Source organism: Myxocyprinus asiaticus, chromosome 43 (assembly GCF_019703515.2).
Source record: "Myxocyprinus asiaticus isolate MX2 ecotype Aquarium Trade chromosome 43, UBuf_Myxa_2, whole genome shotgun sequence".
Classification (NCBI taxonomy): Eukaryota; Metazoa; Chordata; class Actinopteri; order Cypriniformes; family Catostomidae; genus Myxocyprinus; species Myxocyprinus asiaticus.
The window spans coordinates 29,021,724-29,040,214 of NC_059386.1; the positions used below are offsets into that span (position 1 = coordinate 29,021,724).

Consider the following 18,491-nt stretch of genomic DNA (forward strand, 5'->3'; position numbering starts at 1 on the left):
ACTGGGGTAAAGGTCATTCCCAAAATTATTTGAGTTTTGGGAAGTGGAGCTACTTATACTGCACACTGGAAATGGAAGAAAATATTTTCCCACTGTGAAGTGCAATGCAAATATTTTATATTGTTTACTACTACAGATCCTTAATACTTATAAGAACTCTGCAGAAAGCTCCAATATTTACTCAGAGTTCGAATGTTTGTTGTTCATGAAGTTCTATACATCCTTCACCCCATTCAGATGACAATGCTTTCAGTCATTTGACAAACCTGATCACATGAAAATTGTGACTGTGGCGACATTTTGCAAAATGATTTTACGTAGTTCATTACACTTATCGCGGCACTTTCATGGTAAAATGTCCACTATGTGGCGCTAAAAGCCAGTTAAATTTTCTCCAGAATGGATGTGGTTTTTAAGGTTAATGCTCTGTTAATTCTATTAAAAAGTTTAAAACAGGGGCCTGGGTAGCTCAGCGAGTAAATACGCTGACTACCACCCCTGGAGTCGCAAGTTCAAATCCAGGGTGTGCTGAGTTACTCCAGCCAGGTCTCCTAAGCAACCAAATTGGCCCGGTTGCTAGGGAGGGAAGAGTCGCATGGGGTAACCTCCTCATGGTTGCTATAATGTGGTTTGCTCTTGGTGGGGCGCATGGTGAGTTGTGCATGGATGCCACGGAGAATAGCGTGAAGCCTTCACACGCACTATGTCTCCACGGTAACGCGCTCAAGGCAGTTAAACTGCTACTGGAGTAGCAAAATGGTTCCTTCGACCCTCATTCTAACACATTCTTCAGAAATCTCTTAAAAACACTATCTTTCAATGTTTAAAGTGGTAGACACACTCCCCATTTTAAGCAGAGGAGAAGCAGTATATGGCTGTAATTGTGCATGTGTGTGTATCCAGCAGCTGTGTGTTTTATCTTTGGTGTTGGGCTTCGTGCTCCAGCCTGTTTCCATGACATTGAGTTTACCATGCGCTTTTCAGATTCACAAAAGCCTGAATTCTCCATCATCAGGAGAGTAAAATGAGCCTGCTGCTTTGAGCCTCATTCTAGGTCTGATTTCAGTCCTGTTTCCCCTTCATGCCTCGTCAGACTTTTCCGACAGGTATGATGACCAGCAACAGGATGCTTCTTTTGTCTGCTTAAGTTCCTGCAGCAGTCCAGCAGACCCTCTCCTTAAGTGTCTAGGGGCTCTCAAACAACATCACAGATCCACTTCAAAAGGGATGAGTGGAATTTGTAAAGAGCAACACATTAAAATGGTTCCAATAAAAATAAATGGTTTTACTTTTTTCCATTCATCCAAAACCAGACACATTACTTTGGATGTCTGAAAGCTGACTGAGATGTCTAGACTTAAAAAAAAAATTAAAAAAAATGCTACTTTCAGAAACTTCAGAGCAGCGTTTGCACAAACATACTCCTTGTTTGATGCTGAAGGGAATTTACAGAACTGATGGCAGCTGCCGAGTTCAGAAGCCCTGCCAACCGGCAAGGGAATAGCAGGTTAGGTCCAACCAGGAAGGCAAATTGTCACTAAAATCTTCGAAATTACTCTCGAGAATACAATGAGTGACCAGATTTTGACACCCAAAAATGAACATTCTGTTATCAAATACTCACTCTCATGTTGTTCCTAAAACCTATGACTTTATTTCTTCCATGAAACATAAAAGGAAATATTTGGTAGGATGTTCACCAGACTGATCTCACTTTTGAATTTGCAACATCTGAAAACATATGTAGCTTACTGCCTTACTGTCTATTTAGTTAATGGCTTAACTGACAGCGTTTTTGAATGAAAGGAAACCTTAAAGAAACAGGTCTCAGAATAGTTTGAAAGCACCTTATTTTCATCCTACTTCCATATACAGCGTCCAAAGGCAGCATTTTCAGTTTTCAGATGTAGCCTAGGTCAGAAGTGTTGTTGAATGTAGTGGCCCATGTGAGCTCCAGTTGTTAGGTGAAATGTCCACAAAATGGTGCCAAAAGTGTGTTTTAAAGCAAGTTGTTTTTAGTTGTAAATTTCGTAATACAGTCAACAGGACTACATATTTTTATAAACCATATACCCTAATCCAAACCCCAAGCCTAAACCTAACCATCAGTGGAGTAAAAATTTAATTTTAAAGGGAAAATGCAACCTCAGATTAGCGCTCAACACTGTTAATGAGAACGTGGTTACTTCTTGGTTTCCATGGGACCAGATGTCTCTGAGGCTTCTCACACACAACTCTATCAGTCACATCACAGGAAAAGATAAACACCTTTGAATTGATTGAAAGATGCCTGATGGAAGATTGCGCTTGTCAGTAACTCTGCAGAATGGGGTTGATGTCAGGGCACTGGAACATTTGGTAGCAATATGTCAAGTTTCCATGTAATCATGTTGTCAGAAGACCTGGAATGTGGCGTACGAGTCGAATAGATCACTTTTATGAAGATTTTGTTGAGCCCCTGGTCACTACATGCTTTTGTTTTATAGAAAATATCATTCTGAAAAACATCTCCTTTGTGTTCCATGTAAGAAAGAAAGTCAAAGTTTTGGGTGAACTATTCCTGTAATAAAACAGGAACACTTCTCAACAGAACAAAAGAGCTAAAAAATGTTTTCAATTTGCAAACAACTACCTCCTCATGAGATCTTCACCTCCGATTTTCAGTCCAACTCTGAGCTAGAATTCTCATTAACTCCAGCATGACAGTAAGATTAATGAGATTTTAAAAATGACCACTCTTTCTATTCATGGATTCATTCAAAATTCAAAAACCTTCAAATAGAGACATTTACTCATTGTACAGCTTAAGATTGGACAGCGCAGAACATTGAAGAATGGGCTCCGTAAAAAAAAAACTACTCTGGGAAGTTTCTGTGGGAATGTATCCAACAGGTTTGATGGAGCCCCCAGGAGGGCAGGAAAGGGTTTACTTTCCCAGGGATGAAACATGCCCTTTGTATTCAGTCTCCATTGGTGGGCCCTCTGTGAATTTTTCTGAGATAATGCGAGCAAAGACAACTTCATTTATCTCTCTTCTCTTTCTCTTCGTATGCAGCTTTTGTTTTCACACTGTACCGAGCTAATCTACCTGCTCTGAGAAACAACACCCTCAAAGATTGTATGTTAAACATGGTTGGACGTTGTCAACAGCTCATAATGACTGTATCTGATGAAAATGTAATAGCACAAGTGAAATTTTATATTTTGGCAGATGCATCTAAAACAGAAGACACAACTGTTGACACCAAAGCAAAGGTAAATTCAGGCAATATGCTCTCAAGAGAAGTGAAAAAGCTTGTTATGAACAAGTCTACAGTTAGAACTTTGCTCTAAAGAAGATGAAAGACATCAACTTCCAACACCCCTCCGGCTGACTGTTCCGTCCCTTGTGCAACACTTCCATTTCGCATGTTGTTAGGCTTTTCTCTCTTGAACACTTCCCGAGGAGCCGTCTGCGGCACTTCCCTCCACATTCAGCCCAAAACTTTTGAAGCTTTAGAGAAACATTCTCCTCTCTGGCACAACCACAAAAACTGGCAACCCAAAAGCCAAGATTTTGGATGTCCAATGAAATTTGAGGGATATGAGACTTTTCATCACTGCCAACACCCACAAATAATGTTTCTTTAACTCTGAAAGCAGCTCAGGTGCCTGAGAAATGCTGATATGAGTGAAAACCAGTGCAAATGGTCACATGTGAACTTATTTTATCACTGGTCATCTAAACATGCCTGTCTGCTCCTCTAGGTTACACTTTCAGTGTTTTGAAAACAAGGCAAACATTTTAAAGTCACATTTAGTGTAAAAAGAGCCATATATATCTCTTTCATAGATGTTAAAGGAGTAGTTCACCCAAAAATGAAAATTCTCTCATTATTTACTCACCCTCATGTCATCCAGGCTTTGTATGACTTTCTTCTGCAGAACACAAACGAAGATTTTTAGAAGAATATATCAGCTCTGTAGGTCCATACAACGCAAGTAAATTGTGACCAAAAGTTTAAAGCTCGAAAAAGCGCAATAATGCAGCATAAAAGTAATCCATACGACTCCAGTGGTTTAATCCATGTCTTCTGAAGTGATCCAATTGGCTTGGGTGAGAACAGACAAAAATTTAACTCCTTTTTCACTGAACATCTTGCTACTGCAGTCTCTAGGCACAATCATGATTTTGAGCTTGATTACACTTCCTAGTGCTTGACATGCGCAGAGTGCTAGATGGCACTAGGAAGTATAATCGAGCTTGAAATCATGATCGCCAAGGAGACTGCTGATGTCAAGATTTATAGTGAAAATGAAGTTAAATGTTTTTATCTATTCTCATCCAAAATCTATTGGATCGCTTCAGAAGACATGGATTAAACCACTGGAGTCATATGGATTACTTTTATTCTGCCTTTATTTGCTTTTTAAAGCTTCAAAGTTTTGGTCACCATTCACTTGAATTGTATGGACCTGAGATATTCTTCTAAACATCTTTGTGTTCTGCAGAAGAAAGAAAGTCATACACATCTGGGATGGCATGAGGGTGAGTAAATGATGAGAATTTTCATTTTTGGGTGAATTATTCCTTTAAGATACCCGTAGATCACTGTACAGGGGTTACTATATACTATATAGTAACAAATATGTAAACAAATACTCTATAGTGGGTTAAAATAATTTAAAGTGAAGATTATGTGTTAGAACATATACAGCCATGCGATTTTCAGTCAACAATAACAACAACTTTTCCTTTATTTTTTTTGGGACATACACCATGCCAATACCAATAATATTTTTAGAGGTACCTTGGAGTATCATGTAAATATCCTGGTACATGAATATGGTATTCATCCAGTACCTTACTTGTGGTTGTCCATCATATTCAGATGATGACCATCTTCTCCTTTATTTATGAGTTTTTTGATGGCTGTACAATCCAATCCTTGGCTTGCAGAATCGGTTGCATACAGAACATATGAATGTTTGGCTGGAGGGGGCAGGTTTAGCTTTATGCCTCTTTTCCCATCTCTCTTGGAGGCGTTGGTTAAGATTTTCCTCCATTTTTTCAGTCCCCTCAGCACACAGATCGCCAGAGCAAATGACAAACAGCAAGGTCTTCTACTAAAGATGGTTTGATGTTGCACGACTTAAGTGTGGTCTTGAGCCGGTCTTTAAAGCTCTTTTTCTGCCCCCAGGCAAGCGCTGACCATGGCGTAACTGGCCATACAGGATTTCATGGGGAAGACGGCTATCAGGCATGCGTATGATGTGTCCAAGCCATCTAAGCAGGTGTTGGTGTAGTATGTATTCAATCCTGGTGCTGTTAGTGCAACAAAGGATTTCTGTATGTGGAATTCTATCATTCCATGTGACTGAAAGGATCTTCTGGAGGCATTTGATGTTAAAGGCCTCTAAGGCTTGGTGACTGTATGTAGTCAATGTTTCACTCCCATACAGGAGGGTTGAAATGCAGACTGCATGATATACAAGCACCTTGGTATGGAGGCTGAGGTTGTGGTTTTCAAAAACTCTTTTTCTGAACCTACCAAAAGATGCAGATGCTTGTTTGAGACAATTTTGAATTTCCTCATCTAGTGTGCAGTTGTTGGAAATTATGCTGCCCAAGTATTTGAATTGAGGCACTGTGGCTAGTTGTTGGTCTTGTATTGAGAAAGTGGGAGGGGTGGGGAATGGTGGTGCAGTGTGCCATTGACAGATGACCTCAGTCTTCTGAACATTGACTGCCAGACCCATTCGTTGGTAGGCAGTGACAGCAGCTGAAATGGTGGCTTGAAGAGCCTCGGGGGTGTTAGCCACCAGGGCACAGTCCAGGGCAGTATCCTGCAGCATACTGCAGTTCAACAATTTCCTCAGATCTGAGCTTAGTCACAGCCTGCAGTCTTCTGATGTTAAATGTTGCCATCAAGATGGAAATTAATAGTGACTCCTGTCTTCCTCTCAATCTCCCTACGCAACAATGTGGTCACACAGGCAAGGAAGATATTAAATAGAACAGGAGCCAGCACAAAGCCCTGCCTGACTCCAGACTTCACAGTGAAAGGCTCTGACCTCTGCCCCCCAACTGCGACATGGGCCATCATTCCTATGTGGAACTGGCGGAGGAGTGCAAGGAATTTAGGTGGGCAACCAAATTTCCAAAGTACCTCCCAAAGTAGTTCTCTGTTTACGGTGTCAAATGCAATAAACAGGTATTGATGTTGTTCCCTACATTTCTCTTGAAGTTGCCTAGTGACAAAAATCATGTCAAGAGTACCTCGGTCTTTCCTAAATCCACACTGTAACTCTGGCATGATGTGTTCTGACATAGACTGCAGAGGCCACGACAACGTTTTCAACTAAAAACGGAAACATTTTTATGCGTTTTGGCTGTTCGTTTACACGACAACAGCGTTTTGGTGCCGTTATCATCTCCGTGTAAACATACAAAAACGCAAATTTGTGAAAACGATGACGTCATGCGCACGCGTATTACGTGTTATATAAAGAATGACTGATTGATAGGCACCAATTTGAGATGTATAATTATCAATATGAATACTGGTGTCTGTGCAAATAACAGTAATCAACAATTTATTCATTTGGAGTGTTTTTATGGAGTGTGAACATTGTACAGTAGGCTGAACCTGCAATTTGACAATCTTGAAATTAATGTATGGATTCAGATGGGAAATGTATTTGTATTTTAAATGTTTTTTATTTATTTACTTAATTTTATTTGATGGACCTTTACCCTGCAATTCATTCACCCACCGCTTGTGTATATAGCCTATAGACAGAGATGTGATGCCATATACAGTATTCAATGATATGCTTAGAATATGAAAACATGAGGCAGTGAAAATGCATGTTAGATCCAGTGAACACAAGACCTCTCTCTCCGTCAGAAGATACCCATATATCAGAGTTCTGTCTGATATCCAAAACCAGTCAACATCAACAGCTTATTATGTTAACTTACTCTCCTACCAGCCCAAGAGTCAGCAGGGGGAATACAGAAGAAGGCAGGAGACAAAGTGATGGTAAAAATGAGTTTATTGAATAATCTTGAGAGTTCAGTATATAGGCATGCGTGCGAGTACTTCAAAATAACGCGCGAGACATTCAAAACTAAAATGGCAGACTACAGGACTGTGTTTATGCTGCTCAAGATTTTGAGTTTATTGACACTTCTCCAGCAAAGTAATTGTAGTAATAAAGCAAACTCATTGACCGTCCAGACAAAATTGCTCTATGCTTTCGCCATTCATTGTTTGTATTCACTGCTCTATGGAAGAATGCTTATGTGCACAGGCGCGTAGTGTTTCTTTACAAAGTGACATCGCCAACTACTGGCCTGGCATACATAATACAGTGTTTTTAGTCGTTTTCGCGGATCCGTTTGAACAGGGATCGTTTTGACAACGTTGTCGTCTGTAAGCAAAACTTTTCAAAAACGCAAAGAAAAAACATTTCCGTTTTTAGTACATCGTTGTCGTGTAAATGTACCCTGAGTCAATCTTTTGAGCATGACCGTAGACAGAACGTTTATGGCAATGGACAGAAGTGCAATTCTCCTTCTGTTGGATCAGATGGATTTATCTCCCTTGTTTTTGTAGATGGTCACAATGTTAGCATCCTTCCTGCATTAAGGAATGCATTCCTGGTCCCAGGCCTCTGTGATGTACTGGTGCAGTGCTCTTGTGCAGAGGACAGACCATCGCTTGGTGCTGGCAAAAGTTAGACTGCAAGTATGCCCGTTAAGATGCAAAAAAGGACCAAAAAATACTAAATTCAACTGCCACAAACTAGACAATGCTAACATCGTGAATAACTTCCGTCATTCTGTAGCAGCAAAACTGGACAATTCAGATGACAATACGGCATCAGGGGTTGGCATTGATGAAAAGTGGTCCACACTTAGCTCAGCTCTCAATGATGCTGCTGCCGATATCGTCGGGTTTCAGACCAAAAAGCATAAAGATTGGTTTGATGAGAATTTCAGCACAATCAGCTCCCTCCTCGACAATAAACATAAAGCTCATAGAGCAGCCCTTAACAATCCACACTCACAAGCACTGAAAAGCAGTGGCAGGGTCTTAAAGTACAAACTACCTTTCGAGATCTGCAAAATTAATGGTGGATTGCAAAAGCACTTGAAATTCAAATGTTTGCAGATAGAAACGACATGCACAATTTCTGATGCACTTAAGACATTCTATGGCCCATGTAATTGCTCAATGTCCACTGTTAGCTCAACCGATGGCACAACCCTCATTAAAGACCAGACTTTAATAGTGGAGCGATGGAAGGAACACTTAAACCAGCCTAGTGAAGTGGACACGGAAGTTATGCAGGAATTTCAGGGTTTACCCACAATCGACATCTTGGTGAACCAACAACTTTCAGTGAAGTCAGAGCTGCCATCAAAACCTTAAAAAACAAGAAGTCAACTGGTTCTGACAATATTCCAGCAGAGGTCCTGAAAGAGGGTAGTTACCTCTGCACAAGAGCACAGTTCCATGAAAACCAGTACGATGAAATATAACAAAGTACCATGGCATTACGATCACACCTTGTACCGCCTCAACAGACTACATTTATGTAAAGGAACTATCAGCTTTATCAAGATAAACAAAGAGTGACAGACGAGTTTTCAATAATTGACACTTTACTTACTTGTAGTATATAACAGTGTTTTCCAACTTTTTACGGCACACTTATGTCGCATCTCTGTATAAGTCGCACTGAAAGAGATTGGATACCGCAGGCACTAGGACGTGGTTCAGCTGTCAAACGCGCTCCATGAAGATTACAGTGGCCTACCACAGAATCTACACATCGTGTATCTGTGTCTCGTTTGGAAGGCTGCGTCCTCCGGAGGTCGCATTTGTCAGCCGCATACGTCATCGAGGCTGTCTTGTTTCAGAAAAGCGAGTAGGACACTTCGAATGCAGCCTTCGAATGTGACCTTCTTTCACGGGAATTCGGAGGATGCATGAGGTGTATCCTTCATGGGCACTCACAACCCACAGTTCTTTGCTTCAACGGAAATGTCTTAAAAAAATTAACGCCAATTTGCCCATAAATATGATGTTCAAACGCAAGTAATGTTCATTCCCATGTTGAAGTACCTCAGTAGATGGGTGCAGAGTATATAATATGTATAATTATATTAATATATACTTAAAGTACACCTGTAAAATCTATTTTCTTTCTCTTTACATCATTATAACTCTCCTAAAATGTACCTCATACATTCCCTTCCAGAGGGACTTTGTTCCCTTCTCACTCGAAGCGCTCGCGCTTGTTAAAGAGTGGCGTGCTGTCATAGCAACCATGTTACGTTCCGTTTCCGTTTGTCCTAAGAAGGCCGTCTCTAAACGAGACTTGTTTAAAGGAGGACGCTCAGTATACTGCAGCCTTCAAAGGACGCGTCCTACCTAGCATGCAGCCTTCCAAACGAGACACAGCCACTGTGTTTTTGGGCTTGTTTTAAACGGGAGAATTTGCTTTTAGTATTCGTGTGTAACAGTTTCTCATATTCGGTTTGTTTCATGAGAGAAACGTGAAAAAAAGCCACATCTGTTTATAACATCTGTAACTCTATGCTGTGCACAAATAAACAGCTTTTAGTCTGTGAGTAAAATTAGACCTGTTGTATTCTACTCATTCATTAACGTTAGCGACTGTGGATATTTCTGATATTAGCAACCCTCTCTGCTGTGCATTAATTATCCGGTTCACTGACTGAATGTAATTTGATGAAGCGTCATTTTGTGGGCATGTGAGGAGTTGCGTTTGACAGCGGACTAGAGTGTGTTGGGACAGTAATGTTATGATGGACAATATATTCAAACTGGTTGCATACAATACTTTGTAAAGGCAAAATATTCTGAAGTGGCAAACTTAAAACGCTTCTACCGTCTCTATCTGTTTTGGTGCGCTTATCTGACCAGCAGACATCAGTTACGTATATATATATATATATATATATATATATATGTATATATATATATATATGTATATATGTATATATATATATATATATATATATATATATATATATATATATATATATATATATATCGCTTCGGACTATAAATCGCAGGACCTGTCAGATGATGAAAAAAAATTATTTTTAATTTGATAATTTTCCACGGCACACCTGACAATCTTTCGCACAGTGGTTGGGAAACACTGGTATATATTAAGTTCTTCATCATGTATTAGTGAAATTACTAAATGTAAACGTACTACACATGCACGTGATAGTAAATGTGATTAAGTAAAGGCTACTTATCCAGACTCACCTGATCGGCAAGGTGAACAGCGTAGATAGTTCAGTTCTGTATTTCTCCAGAGCTCTCTTCTTTAACTTGTGTTTGTGTGTAGTTATAGGTCTCTTTAGATGTTAAACAGCGCTTCAACACACTCAGCTTGATAAGATGTGAGACATCAGTGGAAATAAACTACATAAAAGTCACCGTCAATCCGCTGCGCTGTAAACTGACCAGTCGCTTTTATCTTCAATCTGACTGACTCGGTCTCAAACATGAGTTTCAATAATTTGATTCAAAAATGTCTTTTCGCGTTGTGTTTGGAGGACGGCGATTCATCGAAGCATTTCGGCACACGACAAGCAAGTCAAATCCATTCGAAACGTAAGCTCGAGGGAGGAGTCGCGCGACGCGTCTTTCCACCTCCTCCTCCTGCAGCGATTACAACCAGAGATCATTAGAACTGAGTGCACTGCATATGTATTTATTTTAAACTGATATGTTTTTCAGCCTGATTGTTTAACTTTTTTAAAGTCACAGAGGTGCTTTCCACTATAGTCATTTCCAAATAACTCAGCTCAAATGCCTTTCATAAAAAAATAATAATAATAAAAAATAAATAATAATTATTAATTAATTAATTAATTAATTAATTAATTAATATAAGATCTTATGTAGTGATCATCTCTCAAAATAATTGGAGAATTTTACCTTTGGAAATTCCTAAAATTATATATATATATATATATATATATATATATATATATATATATATATATATACACACACACATAAATTAAAATTTACGGTAAGAGTAGGCCTAGATACCGGCAGCTGTGGTTGACAGAAATTTATGTAAAAATTAATGTGACCATGTCTCAGGCTTTACAGGATGTCCTTTTGATGTCCCTATATTTTACGGTTCACTACCATTTATATTATTCTATGATATAAACGTAATATACTAACCTTCTGGAACTATTAAAGTCTACTTTTCACAGTAAAATTAATTGTTAATCACAGCAGTAACTGCAAAATGATGACTTAAAGTTAATTAAGAGTGGCCCTTCCAGGAGCAATAATTAGTAGACATAGAGACAAAACACCATCAGGACAACACATGTGACACTAAAATAATGCAATAAAAATGAATTAAACTACAAAAAATATAACACAAAACACCCCAAGGTACATAGGCCTAACTGATATTAAAATAAGAAGGAAAATAACTATTTTTGTAAAATATAATGAAATGTGATGGGTCATGCATTGTTTTTCACCGTAATTTTGACAATTGTTTACCGTAAAAAGTACATGTATTCTCTTGTTAAACATAATATAGTTTTTACAGTTAGTTATGCTATTAAATTATAGGCCTACTTTATACATCTAAAAAAAAATGTTTACAACATTTTATCATAACATTTAATGTATTGTCTTGTTAAATACAGTATATTATAATGTTTTACTGTATATTCTAAGGTAACTATCCGTTAAAGGAATATTCCGGGATCAAAAAAGGTTAAGCTCAATCGACAGCATTTGTGGCATAATTTTAATTGCGACAAATAATTTCCTTTTCTTTAAAAAAAAAAAAAATGTTTTTTTGTAGGGTTTAAAGGCAGAAATGTGAAGCTTATAGTTTTATAAAAGCACTTACATTAATTCTTCTGGATAGGCCTAAATTATTTGAGCTGCAAAGTTGTTTAAATCGTCATTTTGTAAATACTGTCTACTAAGTTTAACTTGTATTGAACCCGGAATATTCCTTTAACCAGTTAACTTTTTGTTTTTTTACTGAATCACTTTTACATTCTTTTACTATTAAAATTATGGACATTTTTATTTTATTTTTATTTATTTTTTACAGTTTTTCGAATGGTTGCTACCTCTGTTTCTGTCAGATCTACTACCTGGACAGATGGAGAGTTTTGTGAGACAGACTCCACCTCTGTCAGTGACACTGGCTACTTATCCAGACTGCAGGCAGAGAGCCAGAACAGGCCCATCCACTGCTTCTATTCCAGGATGACTGTGAGAGATTAACCTCTGGCCTGGGCCAAGCTTGCATCACATCCATCTAATCTTTAACAACCAACCGGTGACTGAAGCTGTCCTTCAGCAAGCTTGCACTACCTTTATGTGTGTGTATCATTTACAACATACAGTATGACACACTAGCAGGAAACACCTGAAGCGGGCATGCATGAATTCATTTGGGGTGTTTTGTTGTCTTTTGTCTGATAATGAGATGTCAGGGCATCTGTTCTGTTATATCAGCCCTATTGTCAGCTGGATATATATATATATATATATATATATATATACACACACACACACACACACACACACACACACTGGCAGCCAAAAGTTTGTAATAATGTACAGATTTTGCTGCTTCGGAAGGAAATTGGTACTTTAATTCACCAAAGTGGCATTCAACTGATCACAAATTATAGTCAGGACATTACTGATGTAAAAAACAGTACCATCACTATTTGAAAAAACAACACCTCATCCTGGAGTAATCATGCTAAATTGCTAATTTGGTACTAGAAAATCACTTGCCATTATATTTGGTTCGTTAAATGAAGATTAACATTGTCTTTGTGTTTGAGTTGCCACAGTATGCAATAGACTGGCATGTCTTAATGTCAGTATTAGGTCAAAAATGGCAAAAAAAGAAACAGCTTTCTCTAGAAACTCGTCAGTCAATCATTGTTTTGAGGAATGAAATCTATACAATGCTTGAAATTGCCAAAAAACTGAAGATTTCACACAAAGGTGTACACTACAGTCTTCAAAGACAAAGGACAACTGGCTCTAACAAGGACAGAAAGAGATGTGGAAGGCCAGATGTAAAACTAAACAAGAGGATAAGTACATCAGAGTCTCTAGTTTGAGAAATAGACGCCTCACATGTCCTCAGCTGACAGCTTCATTGAATTCTACCCGCTCAACAGCAGTTTCATGCACAACAGTAAAGAGAAGACTCAGGGGTGCAGGCCTTATGGGAAGAATTGCAAAGAAAAAGCCACTTTTGAAACAGAAAAACAAAAAGAAAATGTTAGAGTGAGCAAAGAAACACAGACATTGGACAACAGATAATTGGAAAAGAGTGTTATGGATCTTAACCCCACTGAGCTTTTGTGGGATCAGCTAGACTGTAAGGTGCATGAGAAGTGCCCGATAAGACCGCCACATCTATGGCAAGTGCTACAGGAAGCGTGGGGTGAAATGTCACCTGAGTATCTGGACAAACTGACAGCTAGAATGCCAAGGATCTGCAAAGCTGTTATTGCTGCATGTGGAGAATGTTTTGATGAGAAATCTTTGAAGTAGTTTAAGAAATCCTGAAATTTTTTTTTTTTTTTTTTCAAATTGTAATAGTACATTTTCACGTTATTAATGTCCTGACTATATATATATATATATATTGAATTCTCAAATCCTGTCACACATAAATATATACTGTATTTATGAGATAGTAAAATATTAAATTGAATGAAAAAAAATTATATTAATAAAAAAAAAATGAATTTGTAGAGCAAATAATCAATCTTTTTTCAATGGGATATACAGTGTTTCTTTAGGGAATCAGCAATGGGAATTAGTGTGTGTGACATTTGCAGCACCTGGTGGCCAAATGTATTAAACACCAGCACCTGTAGACACACTTTTACACCTATGCATGTTTGTAAAAGTGAAAATGACTGTTAAGTACCAATTGCATTGGTGTTAAGCACTTTTTCTGAATTGAAAAGGTTTAGAGTAGAAACATTTCAATAAATATTTAAACATAACCTTTTCAGACTATAAGCAGTGTGCATGAAGTGTGATTGGCTTTTATAGTAATCCATGTATAGATCATATGTCTGTCACATTTCGCACAATGCAAGCATTGACAAAGCAGCAAGCAGATGCCAAAGAGAGGTGTAATATTCATACTAGTCCACAAGATGACACCCTCATCACTCACTCTCACTTTTTCCTCCCTATCTTTCTAATCTTCTTTCTTCCAGCAATGAGTCTTCAAAAATGGATCTGAAGCACCACATATTTTGTGTGTCTCTTACATGTAACATTAAAAAATTGCAATTTTTACACAAGAAATCAAAATCGCAAGTGATTTTCTTGAGTTCATTGTAAAACTTTGGAAAAGAGAAATTACTGTGATTTAGGAAAGGCCTGGCAGTTTAGTCAGACTTTTAAAATGAGTCTTGCTTCTGAGAATCTGAGTTTAAGTCTTTATATATGAATATGAATATTATGTTAGCGAGTGAGACTAAGTATTCTTCCAGCATGAAGAGGAACCACACAGCATTCCCACGCTTGGAGGAGGAACCTCGCTATGGCTACGTCCCTTTCTCCTCCTGTCCCAAGAGAAAGAGAGAAAATTTTTTCCTTTAGAGTATAGTGCTCTTACGAAATACTGTAGACTACCATAGTTAAAATGGAGTATTAGGTTCTATCTCCTGCTCACAATAACTGACAATTGTTAGAAAATATAGTCTAGAGATTACTGGCACCATTAAGGAAGGAGAGATTCTGTACAGGACACAGTTTAAGTTTACACTTTAAACAAAGACTAGACTCTGTCGTGACATAACGATCATACCTGCTTTGGATTGCTTTCCCTGCAGTGTACAATGGAACAGACATATTTCACGTGCTGAGAGTGAAATTCCTTTGCCATCTGTGTGACGGAAAAGCACACAATAGTTGGACAGGTTTCGACCGATCTAAACCTATGATAAAGGAGCACAAATTAGATGAAGACCTACAATAGCCATAGACCACAGAACATTCATAAATAATCATACATTTCCAACCTAACAGACCTGTTTTGACATTATGTACTACTACTACGGTTACAAAAACAAACACCCACCAAAAATGTCAGATTATGCCTATGTCAAAATTAAGACTTGTTTTAATCACATTGTTGGACTTTGGCAGACTTGTATCTGTCTTGTTCAGCACAAGGATCTTTCAACTCCCAAATTCTTTTTCCCAGGCAGTATAAGTAATGAGTTATTTATAGATACACTGCATGTAAGCAGGACAGAGAGCTACGGGAAGAGCATCCTGCCATTTTCCCCACCCTCACCCTTGTGAATATACATGTGTTCTACATTTGTTTACATATAGACATACAATGTCATTGCTGCATACATTAGAAATGAAACCCATTATTAAAAAAACAAAAAAATAAATAAAAATAAAAAAATTTCTGAAGAAAATAAGTGGTGCTTACACATGCAAAACTCACGACCTTGATGTCAGAGTGTTGCTATGCAGTTGCTAAGGTGTTCTGAGTAGTTTTTACTGTGTTGCTGAGCTGGAGCTAGGGTGTTCTGGGCGGTTGCTAGGGCATTGCTAATTGGTTGCTTGGTGCTTGCTTACTGGCCCAGGACAAAATAAGCCACCCACAGGTCTCTACGATATCATGGTCCCTAGATATGGCTCAGGTTGATTTATTTATTTATTTATTGACATTTTAGCATCTGTCAGGTGAAAATCATGCATCAGATCAATTATAAAAGTAATAGCATACCTCTTCTCAACTTGTCCATAGCACAAAAATGTAAGGTTAGGGGTTCAAATAACCCTGAGGACAGAATGAGCAATAGTGATATTGATGCTTACCTCACAAATGGATATCGTTCTTTCCAGACAGGAACAGCAGTTTGGACTGATATACAGGTATGTTGATAAAAGCGTCTAGAAATACTGAAATAAGGTCTTCTAGGAACTGGTTGTTTTAAGATTCATTGTGATTCAGTGACTCACTTTCCCTTTTTGTTCATGGCAGTTGATCAGTGACTGTGAGTCTGTGTAAAATCATGAACTATTCAAATTTACCTGCACAACCACTTACGATGAGTTATCTTGCCTACTGAACCGAGCAACATTCTTTCAGCATTCTTATGGCTGAGGAATGCCACTGCCATCCACTGTGTTTTCACTGATCTATAGAAAGAGGCCTGGAGGTGTGTTCTTTGAAAGATAATAACGGTTTCACCATGTTGGCTGTTAATGAGGAGACACTCGTTCAGCCCACATGCAGCTTTCTGCAGCTAATAAGATTTTATTGTTTTATGATGACATATAAATTTGTCTACTGTGTATACTGAGTGTTTGTTGCAATCTGCAGAAATGAAAAAAGAGATTAGTGATTTTCTTAGCTGTTTCTCCTGAACAGCAATGAGATGAAACGCAGAGAGATTTTACCCTGAGAAATACACCCTAGTAATCTCATTGTGTCTCCTTTAGTATGGTGCTTCAATCCCATCATGAAATTAAAAAAATTAAAATGCAGCATAATTTATCATAATCAACACTTCATATCTTGCAATTACTATTTTATTTCTCGCAGTTGGGAGTTCATATCTCGCAATTGCAACTTAAGCTATGTATCACAGTTGTGACTTTATTTCTTGTATTTGCAACTTTATTTGTCATAATTGCGACTTTGTCTCGCAATTGCGACTTTATTTCTCGTAATTGCAACTTTATTTTTCATAATTGCGACTATTTCTCTTAATTGCAACTTTATTTCTTGTAATTGCAACTTTATTTTTCATAATTGTGACTATTTCTCTTAATTGCAACTTTATTTCTTGTAATTGCAACTTTGTTGCATAAGTGCAACTGCTTTTCGATATTGCGACTTTAGAGCTTAAAATTGCAACTTTATTTCTTGTAATTGTGACTTTATTTTTCATAATTGTGACTATTTCTCTTAATTGCAACTTTATTTCTTGTAATTGCAACTTTATGTTGCATAAGTGCAACTGCTTTTCGATATTGCGACTTTAGAGCTTAAAATTGCAACTTTATTTCTTGTAATTGTGACTTTAGATCTCGCAAGTGTGACCTCAGAATTGCAACTTGTCGTAATTTTGACTTTAGATCTCACAAGAGTGACTTTACTTCTCGTAATTGTGACTTTAGATCTTGCATGTGCGACTTATCGTAATTGCGACTTTGTATCTCACAAATTGCGACTTTACTTCTAGTAACTGTAACTTTATATCTCACAAGTGCGACTGCTTTTCGATATTTTGCGACTTTAGATCTTACAATTGCAACTTTATTTCTCATAATTGTGACTTTAGATCTTGCAAGTTCGACTTTACTTTTCGGAATTGCGACTGTTTCTCATAATTGTGATTTTAGATTTCGCAAGTGCGACTTTACTTCTCTTAATTGTGATTTTAGTTCTCGCAAGTGCGACTTTAATTCTCTTAATTAGGACTTTATTTCTCGTAACTGTGACTTTAGACCTTACAATTGCAACATTATTTATCGTAATTGTTACATCAGATCTTACAATTACAACTTATTTCTCACGATTGGGACTTTAGATCTCACAAGTGCGTCTTTACTTCTCTGAATTGCAACTTTATGTCTTGCAATTGCAACATTAATTCTCGTATTTGCAACTTTATTTCTCGTAATTGTGACTTTAGATCTTGCAGGTGTGACTTTATTTTTCGTAATTGCAACTTTGGGTCTCACATATTGCGACTTTATTTATCGTAATTGCGACTTTATATCTCACAAGTGCGACTGCTTTTCGATATTAAGACTTCAGATCTTACAATTACGACTTTATTTCATGTAATTGTGACTTTATATTTTTCACAACCGTGACTTCCCATAATTGCAACATTATTTCTCATAATTGCGACTTTATTTCTCGCAAGTCTAACTTTATATTTCGCTAGTGCGACTTTAGCTATATCTCACAATTGCGACTTTATTTCTCATAATATCTCGTAAATAATAACTTTATATCTTGTAAATATTATTTTTCCCTTCGTGGCAGGATCAAGGTACCATACAGAGATCTCAACACTTTCGCAAACTGTGGTCAGATTTACTAAGATACCAAAGTCTGCAATCAAAAGTCGGATATTTTCAAAATGAACTCATGAAAACATTTCTCATCAAATCCTTCTAAAACCAAATAATAAAAAAATATGCTATTTACATTAGTTTTATAGTTCTAAATTCTTGATGTACTGTATGTCAATAATTTTCGAATTTGAGTTTATTTTTTTACCTGAGGTATTTATAGAGAAACATCTGAAACAAGGCTTGCAACTTAAATGAAACATACTGTCACTTAGAACACTACTGGGATATTAAAGGGAAATTTATTCTTAGCAATAAATTGTTTTCTCTGGGAATTTTTTTAAGTTTCTTTCTCATGTTTGTAAA

The 18,491-nt window shown here is 37.5% G+C and overlaps 1 protein-coding gene across 4 annotated transcripts in view; it reads right to left on the reverse strand.

Annotated features, from left to right (window-relative positions):
* The window catches only part of LOC127434032 (glycerophosphodiester phosphodiesterase domain-containing protein 5-like), a 34,531-nt gene extending 23,888 nt beyond the window's left edge, over window positions 1-10,643 (reverse strand). For all 4 annotated transcript variants that reach the window (XM_051686459.1, XM_051686458.1, XM_051686461.1 and 1 more), the window contains exon 1: window positions 10,296-10,643. The gene's annotated coding sequence lies outside the window, so the exon portion shown is untranslated. The remainder of the gene's footprint in view (window positions 1-10,295) is intronic.
* Between the last annotated feature and the right edge of the window lie 7,848 nt (window positions 10,644-18,491).